Genomic DNA, 12595 nt, shown 5'->3' on the forward strand with positions numbered 1-12595 from the left:
TAAATTATTGGAATTTTAACAGTAAGTGGTTAGAAGTGGAAACTTGAGCTATCATGGGAAATAGCATCTATTAAAAAAAGGTAGAGTCCAGGGCTATTAATCTATTGATATACGAGGTCTGTCCGGAAAAAGTCCAGCCATTGCTAATATAATACGTGACATCAATGGAACCTGACAGCCAAGAAGAGTGGACTTGAATGCGCATGTGTGAACAATGACAACTTCACTGTGCTAATTGGTAGGCACAGTAGACACCGTTGAGTGAACATGTGTATTATGTGGCTGTCTCATTCACAATGACTGGGCAAGTATAGCAAAATATCTGCATCAAATTTTGCATTGAGTTTGAACATTCCTCCACAGAAACTATTCTGATGACTCAGAAGGTTTTGAGGAACAATGCAATGAGTTCAGAGTAAATAAAAGTGTGGCATAAACATTTCAAAGATAATAGAGAATCCATTGAAAGTGATCCACATTCTGGAAGGCCTGCAACAAAAAGAACACCTGAGAATGTTGAAACTGTATGGGCTGCAATCAACAAAGATCAGTGCCTGAACTCTGTTGCTAGACCTAGAAGTTGATCTGATTATTCCAAACAGTACTGTGTCCAAGATTTAGATGCAGGATCTTGGCATGAAATGTGTCACGGCAAAATTGTTCCGTGGCTTCTGCTACCAGAGCAGAAGGAACATCGTGCTGCAATTGCTAATGATTTACTTTAAACCACTGCCAGTGAACCAGGTTTCCTCAAGAACGTCATAACCACATGAATGGTGAGTCTACGGCTATAATCCTGAAATGAAGGCACAGTCATCCAATCGAAGTCGCTTGGTTCTCCATGCCTGAAGAAGGTGTGGCAAAGTCACAACAAGATCAGGACCATGTTAACTGTTTTTTGATTGGGAAGGTGTTTCCCATCATGAGTTCCCCTCTAATTAACAAGAAGTAGCACTACTTCAGTGTTCCTCGTCAGGTGAGAAATGTAATACGATGAACACAAACACAGCTATAGGCAATCGGTGATTGACAGCTTCATCACAACAATGCATCCACTCACGCATCGTGTCTTGTGCAGAGATTTTTGGCAAAACGTTAAATCATCCAGGTGACTCAGCTCCATTATAGCCAATATTTGGCACCCTCCAACTTCTGGCTTTTTCCAAAACTAAAATCACCTTTGAAAGGGAAGAGATTTCAGACTGTATATGAGATTCAGGAAAATACGACGCAGCAGCTGATGGTGACTAGGAGAACTGTGGGAGGACCCAAGGTGCCTACTTTGAAGGGGACTGAGGTGTCATTGTCCTATGTACAATGTTTTTGTACTAAAGCCTTTGTTTTTCACTCTAAGCCTTTATTCAACAGAACCTTGAGCACAATCAGGAGATACTAATTTATTAAGTCTTGTGGATCTCAATATTTAACAAAGCAAAAGTACATCAAATCTCCAAAACTTGATATTAAATCAGCATCAACCACTTTTAGTTCTAAGCATAGATGTCCATAGAACCCTTCCTTTAGTTTAGCATTTGGAGTCAGTTAAAGTCAGTGATTTTTCCTGATTTCACAGAACCGGAATGTTATTTAGAGGTAAGTGCTCCATGTATCTTTTTACTCTAAAAGGATATAGAACTTCCATGTGAGCTTAACATGTAGAAGTACAGTTGGAAATGGAATGCTCTCATTGGTCATTTTCATAACTAAGTTAACTAGTATAGTCTCTAAAAAGAGCCCAGAGTCCGGTCACTGAACACTCTACATGTAGAAACCATTATTTCTTGATGTATGCTTCAGGTGGCTGGCGATCATCTTCCCGGGCAGGTTACAGTTTAGCACTTTGTTTTTCTGAGCAAAGATTAGGGTTAGTCACATCTTCATCAGAAACAGCATGGAAAAGCTGGCATCGAGGTGTTCTAGACAGTGCAACAGGCAGGAGTGCTGGGAGCCATGGGAACACACCGATATTGTGGTACCTGGGCCAGAAAAGAGGTGAGCAGAGATTCAATATTCCCGTGATGCCACTCTGACCCCAAATGGAGCAAGACTGGCAAAAAATCAGCTCCTCAGTTGCCCACATTGCTTTCTCACCTCCTCTACCTTTCTCCTTATCTTCTCCCCATCCTGGTGCCTTTCGTTACTTTTAATAAAACCCTCACTGACAGATCTTTGAGATCCTCAGTCCTGAATAAATTGAGAGAGTGTCTTCAATTAAAACAGTCATCCACTTGTTGAGTATTGGTTCCTGATTTTACTCTTTTTTAGTAACATGAGTGAAATTTTGGCAAAGCATGGACTCTCCCATTTCTGTATCGTTCAGTTTGTTTCTTTTCTGAGAACTGCTACTGGCTTTTTGACAAACTTTTCCCTCATACTCATTGATTCTGGAAAGAGACTGGACAGAAGAAGGGAAAGGAGAGAAAGAATATATTTACTTTAGCCAGAAGCTTGTTGGGGGGTGACCAGAAACTACCACTGAGAGCTTTAAATCATTTACATAAAAACTTACTGAAATTGTCTCATGGGTCACAAATATCAAGAATCATAATTGAGCACATTTAGTTTTCCTTGTCATCTTTTTGCATGTATTCTACTATTATTTAATGAAAAAATATCAGAGCAATCATCCCATCTCCTTACTCCAATACAATTATGCATCTATTATGGGGCAAGCTACATGTCCCCCCTGTGGGCCCCGGGATTGTTGGTCATTACTGCTAAATAACCCAGCTCCATTTCGTGAGCCATTTTAGACGAAGGAAATAGAGTGATTTCAGGGAGAAGAAAAAATAAATACAACACAAACAAAATCGAACAGGAGACACATCAGAGTCCCTGAGTGTTAATTGTGGAGGTTTTTACGCCAGCGTAAATTGCTCCTAGGAAGCAAGTGTGGCATCTGAAAGAAACGTGAACCTGCTTGGTGGTCCCTTCTGAGTGCCCTTCCTGTTCTGCCTACGACTACCTGGGGAGGGAAGGCCTCTTTACCAGGAATTGATGCTTCTTTAATTCTAGTTAAAACAGCCTCCTGTTGGCAGACCTGTCTTTGTACTGATTTATCACTTTGAAATTGTCACAAGTTTATTTTTTTATTTTTGGTCTCTCAATCCAGCATGATTTTAGCAGGTAGTTCCCATGTGTCTTCTAGGGTATGCTTAATAGTAGACTTTTAAGACAGGCCTGTTCTCCTTTTTGTGGCTCGGTAAAATATATTTTCCATCATGTGCTTCATCTCAGAGTCCGCTGAGAAGTGTGAGGGTTTAGCTGTCCCACTAAAGAAAGCCTAACCACACTCAGAAGGGATTAAAAAGTACAATGAGCCCTGTTTCTACCTCTGTCCTTATTTAGGGGACTAAATTGATTCCCTGCTCATCTGAGGAGAAAATTTTTTCTCATTATGTCCTTTATTTCAGAGTGTTTCTTTTATTCCTAAAGGCAACAGTTATGAAATTCTAAGGGAGAAAATGATTATTGTATATTTATTCTTAAACTGCTCTAAGATTTCACTATCTTCTCAAACAATAGACATTCTCCAAACACTGCCATAAAAACGAGAAAACTTGTGAGTCCTTTCACTATATGTTTTTCCAAAAGAAAGATATTATGAGTTTCCTTTCACTGCCTAAATTGCAGGATTATAAAAATATAAGATAAAACATCAGTGTGTTCTAAATGTCACACGGTATAGCATAGATATCTCTGAGGAAAAGAAATGGGCTATGAAAATCTCTAGTTATGTTAGTTTCCTTCTGGGTCAGGCCCTAAAGAGAATATGGGCCAGAACTTTTGCTAACAGTGAGCGCACCCTTATGACGTGAGGGAGGTTTGCTGAGTCTTAGGGATCAATATGGAGGAGAATGGAGATGTGGGGAGATGGGAAAAGACATGGGGGTGGAAGGGACGTCAGTTTGGGGCTCACACTCTCCCACTTTTTGCCAGGTGGCCTTGGGTGCACAATTTCCTTATTTACAAAATGGGCACAATAAAAACTATAAGAAGAAGTGTTTTGAAGGTTATAAATTACTTTTGTAAAGCACTCTTATGTGATTGGTATTTAGAACATTGTTATTATTATGATGATAATGGTTCTTGAACTCCAGGAAATGACTATTCACTTAGGGAGGAGATGATAAATATAAAACACAAACAAACAAACACAACTGACTTATTCGAGGTGTTATACATTAAATTCCCATGAGTGGTAGAAATACTGGCTTCTTCTCTAGTAAGAAGAAGCCACTGGGATTTATTGGTGGGGAAGGCTCTGAAGAAATGTTGCTGGTGTTGGGCTTTAGAACACCGCTAGTAGGACGCAAGCCTGGGGAAATGTTATGGGGGTGAAGTATATACAGATAGGAGTAGGCAACTCAGCTTAGCAAGGGGTACTAGTTTAAAAAAAGCACAAGACAAATCAGCAAATACATTTTTGAGGGCTTTCAAACGAATTCAAACTTGAAGAGCATGATTTTATAGAATTAAGTCAATGTCTGTGCACATTAAATTCTTACTCTGTGCCTAGCTACAGTGGTGAATGATGATGACATGGTTCCCATCCTCTGGAAGTGACTGTCTCCTGGGGCAGCCAACATAACACAAGAAAGCAAACAGGAAATGTATAAGGAAATAATACAATTATTTTAGTTTTAAATCTACCTATTTGTCTACAGTATATGTCTTAATATATTTAGGAATAAATGCCAAATGTCCACTGTAGATGAGTGGGCCAGTAAGGTAGTCTTCAGCAGGCCAGTTTTAACTGAGACCTAAAAGATAAGAAGGATCCCACATGCAATGCATATGGAAGAAGAATTTTTGAGGAGAAGGAAACAGAAAAAAATATCTCAAAATTCAAGGTGTAGCAAAAGTAGTTTTACAGTTTTGAGTGCATGAAACAAAGTTTATACTTGTATTATTTATTAAGTATTGTAATATTTTGCCTCACCCTGTACAAAAACAACAACAACAAACAACTACAGGGGAAACACAAGAGTCTGAAAGCACTTTCAACAAGAGTCTGAAAGCACTTGCTGTTCAAGAATTGTGTTTCCACAGATGAGCAGTAGTGGTGCCCTCTGGCACACTGCTGGCAAGACCGGATCTTGGGATTTACTTCAGATCCACTGAATCTGAATCAGCATTTTAAAATCTGCCCAGGTGATTTATACGCATGTTACATTTGAGAAAGGGACATAAAAGTAATTTTGAATTAAGTCAAATGGAGGTCTTTGGCTGGATTGATAAACACTCTTTTAGTCCAGTGGGGTGGAGGCCAGGTGAGAGGATGGGTTGGGGAGTGGCTGGGATGTCAGGTGAGAACACAGCCTGTCATGTGTACATGACTTGTGATGCAATTTTGATTTGAAATGGGTTGAGAACAGAGGATAGAGACTTTAGGTGAAAGGGAATACGGGGTCAAGAGAGACATTGTTTAAGATGAAAAATGCGTATTTGTGTGCATAAAAGTGTCATGTAGATGAGGGAGTGAGAATGACAACGAGAACATAGAAAGACCATCGGAGGATCAAGGGCCTTGAGAATGGATGACAGGCCAGGAGGCAGCATGGCACAATTAGCCTGTGATGGGAGAAGTGACACTTTCTACACTGGAGCAAAAGAGAGGGTGGATTTATTGATGGGAATATGAGCAACTTCTGGCACACTAATTATCTTTTGTCAATGAAGCATGAGGTGTGAACATCAGCTGCAAACAAGAGGGATGCAAAGGTGGAGATTTGAAAAGTGAGAAGTTAATGAACTAATCTCTGCAGAAGAACAATCTGAAAAGAACATAAAGATAAAATTACCAGATAATATAACCAGATAGTGTTCAGTAACTATATATCAATTTAGCAACCCAAATATATAGTGAAATCTGTCCAGTTACATGATTCTTTTTTTCCTAGCTGTGCTCACTCTGTGGGCACAGGTGCAGAGAAAGCAGATGGTTGGGTTCATGTAGGGTGGATGTTAATAATCAGAAGTCATCATTTAACACTGCAACGTGTCTAAATCAGGTTTTGACAAATGTTTCTGTCTACAGAAGTCAGAGGTTAGGTGCAGATATTTAGCTCAAATTATAATAACATGGTACCGATTACTCACTTCCACTGTGCTCAGCTTTTGCATACACTTCCTGGACACTTAACAGCAACACATGAAGCCCCACTTCACTGATGAAAACTGAGTTAAAAAGAGGGTTCAGTAAACCTTAAGTAAATTATAATGCCAAGAGTGAAATTAAGATCTACCTAACCTCCATCATCAAAGTCATGTAATAATAATAATAATAAAATTGTTTTTAAAAAGTAAAAATCAGTAGATTGGGGTTTCTTGTTTTCTTTTGCTTTATCTTTTTGATTTAAAACAAATATTACTGGTTTTCATTGGATTCTTTTTATTTTTGGCCAGTGGTTTTATGGGATTGAGTGAAAAATTGTGTGTTTTCTCTTTTTTGCTATATACAATCAGCAAATAAATATGCATTCTTGGACACATTGCCTCTTACATATCCTCACCACCGTGTGAGAAGTTTAAGAGGGTTTAAGCTAAGCACCATGTAGGGAGTGGGGGATGAGGGTGGTGGTAGTCTTCACACGTTTTTGAGAAGTCTGCAAAGGGTTTATCTTACCCTGCTACTTACTGCATTGTAAAATATGAGGGAGACGGCATTTAATTTGACTGGTTTCAATTGCAAACATGCTAAACAACAAAATTTCAAAATAAATGTCAGAACAAAAAATCAAATAACCAACTCAAATGTGTACAGAGGCCTGAAAGGAAGCATGAAGGAATAAAAAGAGTCAGGCAGGAGAGGGTGGAGGAATGCATGGAGCCTGAGGTGGACGAGGCAGCTGCTCGATTGAGTCCAATTGATGCCACGCAGGGATTCCAGCTCAATCTTGCTCAATCCTCCTATCATCCAATAGATGATAGTCTGAGATTGTGTGAAATGTAAACATTTTAAACATTTATTGGCAAAACCAGACATATCAACCAGCATTGGGTTAAAAGTTAAACTAAAACATATTAAAACTTTTAAGAGTTTATTTAAGCAAAAATAAATTTGAATAGGTCCGTACCAAATCAGAAGTACTGATTCAGTTAGTAGAGCTCCTTGAACAAAAGCCAGGGGAAAGACAGAAAAAGTATAGAAGCAAAATAAGGACATTTTTAATTGGTCTCTTTGATTAATTAATTTAACAATGGTTTGGCCCATGAGCTTCTAGTTTATCCTTTCTGATAGAGACAGAGATACTTTTAAATCCGTGACAAGGATCTCCGGTTACCAGGTGACAAGATATGGAAGCAGCCCAAGTGTTCCTCAATAGATGAGTGGGTAAAACAACTATGGGACATTTATACGATGGAATACTACTTGGCCATAAAGAAGAAAATTTTACCCTTTGCAACAGTATGGAGGGACCTAGAGAACATTATGTAAAGTGAAATGAGCCAGTCAGAGAAATAAAAATACCATATGATTTCACTCACACATGGAATCTAATGAATAAACTGAACTAACAAGCAAAATGGGGACAGACGCAGATGGAGAGCAGGACGACAGCATGTGTGTGTGGGGGGGTTAGGGTGTGGAGGGATAGAGCAAAAAGGAGAAAGGACTCATGGACATGGACAACAGTGTGATGATTGCTGGGGACAGGGGTGTAAGGGGACTAAATGGTAATGAAAAAAAAGAGCAAGGGGGTAAAAGGTGGGACAATTGTAGACGAACAGCAATAATTAAAAAAAGAAGTAGAAGCAAGACACACCTTAAAAACTTTTTAAAAAGGACTCATTTGACAAATATGACCCACCAGGTGTAATTATAATTAGACATCTTTTAATTTGATTTTTAATTTACAGAAGTTATCTGAGAGAACGAACTGCCTTCCACCTGATGTTAAACAATGTAAGAAAAATATGCTTCCTTTGTATAAGCCCTGGGCTTCTCTTTAATGAATGTAAAGGCGAAAAAGCTTCCTTATGAAATAGAGTAGGGGATATCTTTATTCAGCAGTGGTTTTCATTTATGCGCCAAGGAGTGCACAGTCAATTCATCATAATGAACCTCTTAAGGGTAGTCAACAAAAGCATTATAAGCACAGCAGGTAAGTTTTCCAACAATAATTATATTATGCTTCTTTCTGCACAAAGAAGCAGCTTCGTGTTTCAGATAAGTTAAGCCCATAAATACACAGATACCACAGTGACAAAAATCACAGCTTATTAGCTAAGATTCACATGTGATATTGTCTAATTTCATCACAGGAGCACTGAAAATGTGAATAAGGCTTTAATCTAAGTGAATTTCTTGCTATTCCTTAAATACGCCTCCAGCTTCAGTGACTCCACATTTGGTATTAGATTTCTTTCCCCCACACCTGACCCAGTGTGCCTGACAAAGTACTTCTGCCTGCCAAATCCAGGACCCAAACAGCTTCCTACCCACTGTTCCTAGTGAATAAAAGTCTCAGGTATATGTGTATGTATCCACCACAGTATCAGGTGTGCTAAGGTAGGGGGGTACAAGGAAGAAATGTGGACCGTAGCCATTCTTTTTTGGTAGAATGGAAAGAGTCTCAAGAGAGAGAAACTGACTTAACATAGGATTTGATGGCCAATCCACAGAGCTAAAATACCCAAGGAATTTGAAACAATGGTAACTCCTTGATTTCTCACATTATGCCCCTGAGAGCAATAGGACCTCAACGGGCATCCACAAACAGCAAGGAGAATAGGGCAGAGCCAGCAGGGAGGGCTGTGCAGCCAGGCCTGAGACCATCAGTCTGGGTCTTGACTAGGCTCGTCGGGAAACTAATGCCAAATTCCTGAGAGGAGCGTGTAATAAGCAAAAAGGATCAATTGATTAGAGGAGCTGAGGCTTACCTGATAGCAAAGCTGTACACTCACAAAGAGTATGTAGCTATGTGAGAGACCTGTGGTCTTAAAACAGAATGATTAATTGCAATGAAAATGCTCCCTGTCATAGGTGCATTGAATTATTTTTTTCTGTTAAATTTGTGATGAACTCAGAACTCCATGATAGGCTAATCTCCAGAAGCTGTGAATATATGTACCTTGCATGCAACACAAACTAGACATGTGATTCTCTACAGAACAGCTGCTTTCCCTCTTTTCATGCTTGCCCTTTTAGGTTTTATTCTCCTTGCAACAGCTTTAGTGTTATTTCATTTTATTATTTTATTTTATTTCAATGATTTTATTTATTTATTTTCAGAGAGAGGGGAAGGGAGGGAGAAAGAAAGGGAAAGAAACATTAATCGGTTGCTTTTCATACATGCCCGAAAAGGAACTCAGTCTGCAACCCAGGCATATATGCCTTGACTGGGAATCAAACCGGTGACCTTTCACCTTGCAGAATGATGCCCAACCAACTGACGCACGCCGGTCAGGGCGGTATTCTTTTACAATGTACATCTGACATCCACCCTTCTTGGGGAGCCAATGACATTCCTTCATATACAGAATAAATTCTGAAGTCTAGAATTTGGCCTATAAAACCCTATGTAATCTGATTCTTCTGCTACCTCTCCAGTCTTTCCTCTGCTATTCTGCTTCTTTTGTCCTATCTTCCCAACAACTGGGCTTTTTTAATAGTCTCTGGACATGTCACAAGTATACCTTCTTCAGGCCCTTTGCAGTTGCTATTCCATGTGCATGGAATGCTTTTCCCTCTGGTAGCCCTCTGGCTTGCTGAGGCACTTCCTTCAGGTTCTCCTTAACCAATAGCATCACTCTAACTAAAAGAACATACTTCCATTTGTTTTATACTTGTCCTTACCCCAACTTTGCTTTGCTTCATAGCACTTGTTACTATCAACCATCATATTTTAGATTCATTTGTTTCATTACGGGTCATCTTCTCCACTGGGAAAGGCAGAGCCTTGTCTATTTTATTCATCGCCATGCCTCTGGCACCGCCGACAATGCCAGTGCCTACCCCATAAGTAGGCACTCAGTTAATATTTATAATGGATGAATTGTAAATAGGCTAATCTTTTAAAAAGGTTTTTGGCTTTCTCTTAAAATTTATATATTATGAATGTAATATCTAAAGAGTAAATTCTAGAGAATAACTTGTTTTTGCTACAAGAAGTCTTCTGTTTTTCACTAATGTGTCCCAAGGGTCTAGAACAATGTCTGGAATATACGGGGCATTCCAAAAATAGTTAAAGAGTGAGTAACTAAAATGGAACCTGTATTTTATTTCTGCCATGTGTAATTAACTGTGCAACCTTTCCAGACTTTGGTTTCCCTGGTTTCAAATTCGATAGGAGGGACTTGAACTTGACTCTCATGAAAATCTTTTCTACACTTAAAAATATGTAGTTCTATCTTCTCTAAAATGAAATTTTAGAATATATTTATAATATTTTATTTATTTATCTTTAGAGAGAGGGGAAGGGAGAGAGAAAGAGAGGGAGAGAAACACGGATGTTCGGGAGATACGTCAATCGGTCGCCAACTGGAGACCTGGCCTGCAGCCCAGGCACGTGCCCTGACTGCTAATCAAACTGCCGACCTTTCGGTTTGCAGGCCGGCACTCAATCCACTGAGCCACTCCAGCCAGGGCCACTTTTAGTAATATTTTATCAGCTGTTTTCACTTTAGCTGAATGAAACACCCAGATCATCCAGTGGAGTCCCCAACCACTAATACCTTCTCCAGTTTTACGTTCTGCATTGGACAAGTAACCACCATACTCTGTTGGACTCAAACGAGACAGCCCTGACTGTGTGACTGCAACGATGTCCTGTGTCTCTCCTTTGACCTTCATCCACCTGCTCTTAATATTCCGCACACCCTCAGCTTTGTGAATCTTTGTACAAGAATCTTCTTGGCACATGGTCCAATATCCCTCCATGCAAATAGGCATATCTTTTCATTGCCCTAGCAATCATATGTCCCACAGCCAGGACTTGGTAATTTTTGTGGGAACGGAGTTGCTTCTTTTTATTAAAATGCATTATAAAGACATCTGAAGATCCATTTTTCTTCTTTCATGTGTTCGTTTAAGGATTTTTGGTCATTACCACTATTTTTTCTTTACTTCTCTATAATCATAACTGTTTTTCATTTCATGTTTTTTCAGTTTATTTGGAAGTTTATTTGGAACATCTCTTCCCTTCTCTGCATTTGTTTGCAATCCACTGGGTCAAATTACAATGTCCTAGATGAAAATGTTATATTCAGTTCTCATGATATCATCATTGAGCATCTAATTTCCTTATATTAGTCAAATAAAAAAACAATTATTGTCCTTTGACAAGATCTTCTTAGTTTTCTCATCATGCCTGATGCTAAATTCTATTCCAAACTTACAGTTTTCTTTTTCTAAATTATATTTTATTGATTGTGCTATTACAGTTTCCAAACTTACAGTTTTCAATTTAAAAAAAAAGAGAGAAAAACTCTCATATTATTCTCTTTCCTTAAGAACTTCAACATCAATGGGGATGCAGTTCATGTTTATTCTCCCTGAGTTGTCACTAAAAGAAGCAGAGAATGGTCAGGAGATTTGAGTACTGGCAGTCTCTCCGTACTTCTTTGCTCACATTCAGAGAGCAGCATCCCACATTTTCAACTGTATCTTGCAGGCTTGCATTCCTCTTAGCACCTCATGTCTTCCTCTCAGGATTATGAAAAAGATTCATTATAGATGATTGTGTATATGCATCCTTTATTGTTATATTAGAAGTGAGATCAGAAGGTCTGGATTCATACAGCCTTGGAAGAGGTCATAACTTTCATTTATCAAAACTGGTTCTCATTTTTTTTCTCTTTCTCTTTTTATCACATTATCCTAACTCTGGACTCTCATTTTAATTCCTCTTCACCACTTTGAATTTCTTAAACTTTCTGGCTTCCTTCCCAGATCTTTTTTTTTTTTTTGGTCTAAAATCTTGTCTATGGTTTCTAGAATAGCAGAGCCTATGCAATAATTCTTCCAGCATTTATGTTTTCTCTACTACAGACATCAACTTGCATCAGTAATAAATTTAACTAGTGACTTCTTCAAGCAAAGAGTTAAATATATTACTCCTAGAAAAGTAACGTGTGAGCTTCCAGTGTCTCAGTTTGAACTATACTTTCTCCTGACTTTCTCATAACATCCCACTGCAAAAATTGCTTCTTTGTCACATAGTTTACTGCTGGGGTTCTTGGGAACCTGACCTGGAGGTTTTCCTGGTTATTCTCACAAACCCTCCATAACCCACTGTTACTCTATGTTACATCACTGGTTCTCAAACTTGAGGGCACTTCCAAACCACCTCGAGGGTTTGTTAGGACAGTTTCTAAATCAGTGGGTATAAGGTCCGTCTCATGAATTTGCATTTCTACAGAGCTCTCAGGTCGTATGCTATTGCTGGTCAAAGGCTGCTGTTTGGGAGTCACTGGATTATGGAATCTAGAATTTATTCGTTTGTCGAGCAATCGATGACCCTGCCTGAGTTCTGGAGTCGAGGACGTTCAGCAGCACTTCTTAATGACTATTGACCCAGTGGGTATTTTGCTGCCACAGAAACACGTTTCCCAGATTTCTTTGAGCATTTGGTCGTAGTATCTGTAACTA

This window comes from Desmodus rotundus, chromosome 4, assembly GCF_022682495.2.
Source record: "Desmodus rotundus isolate HL8 chromosome 4, HLdesRot8A.1, whole genome shotgun sequence".
NCBI classification, from domain to species: Eukaryota; Metazoa; Chordata; class Mammalia; order Chiroptera; family Phyllostomidae; genus Desmodus; species Desmodus rotundus.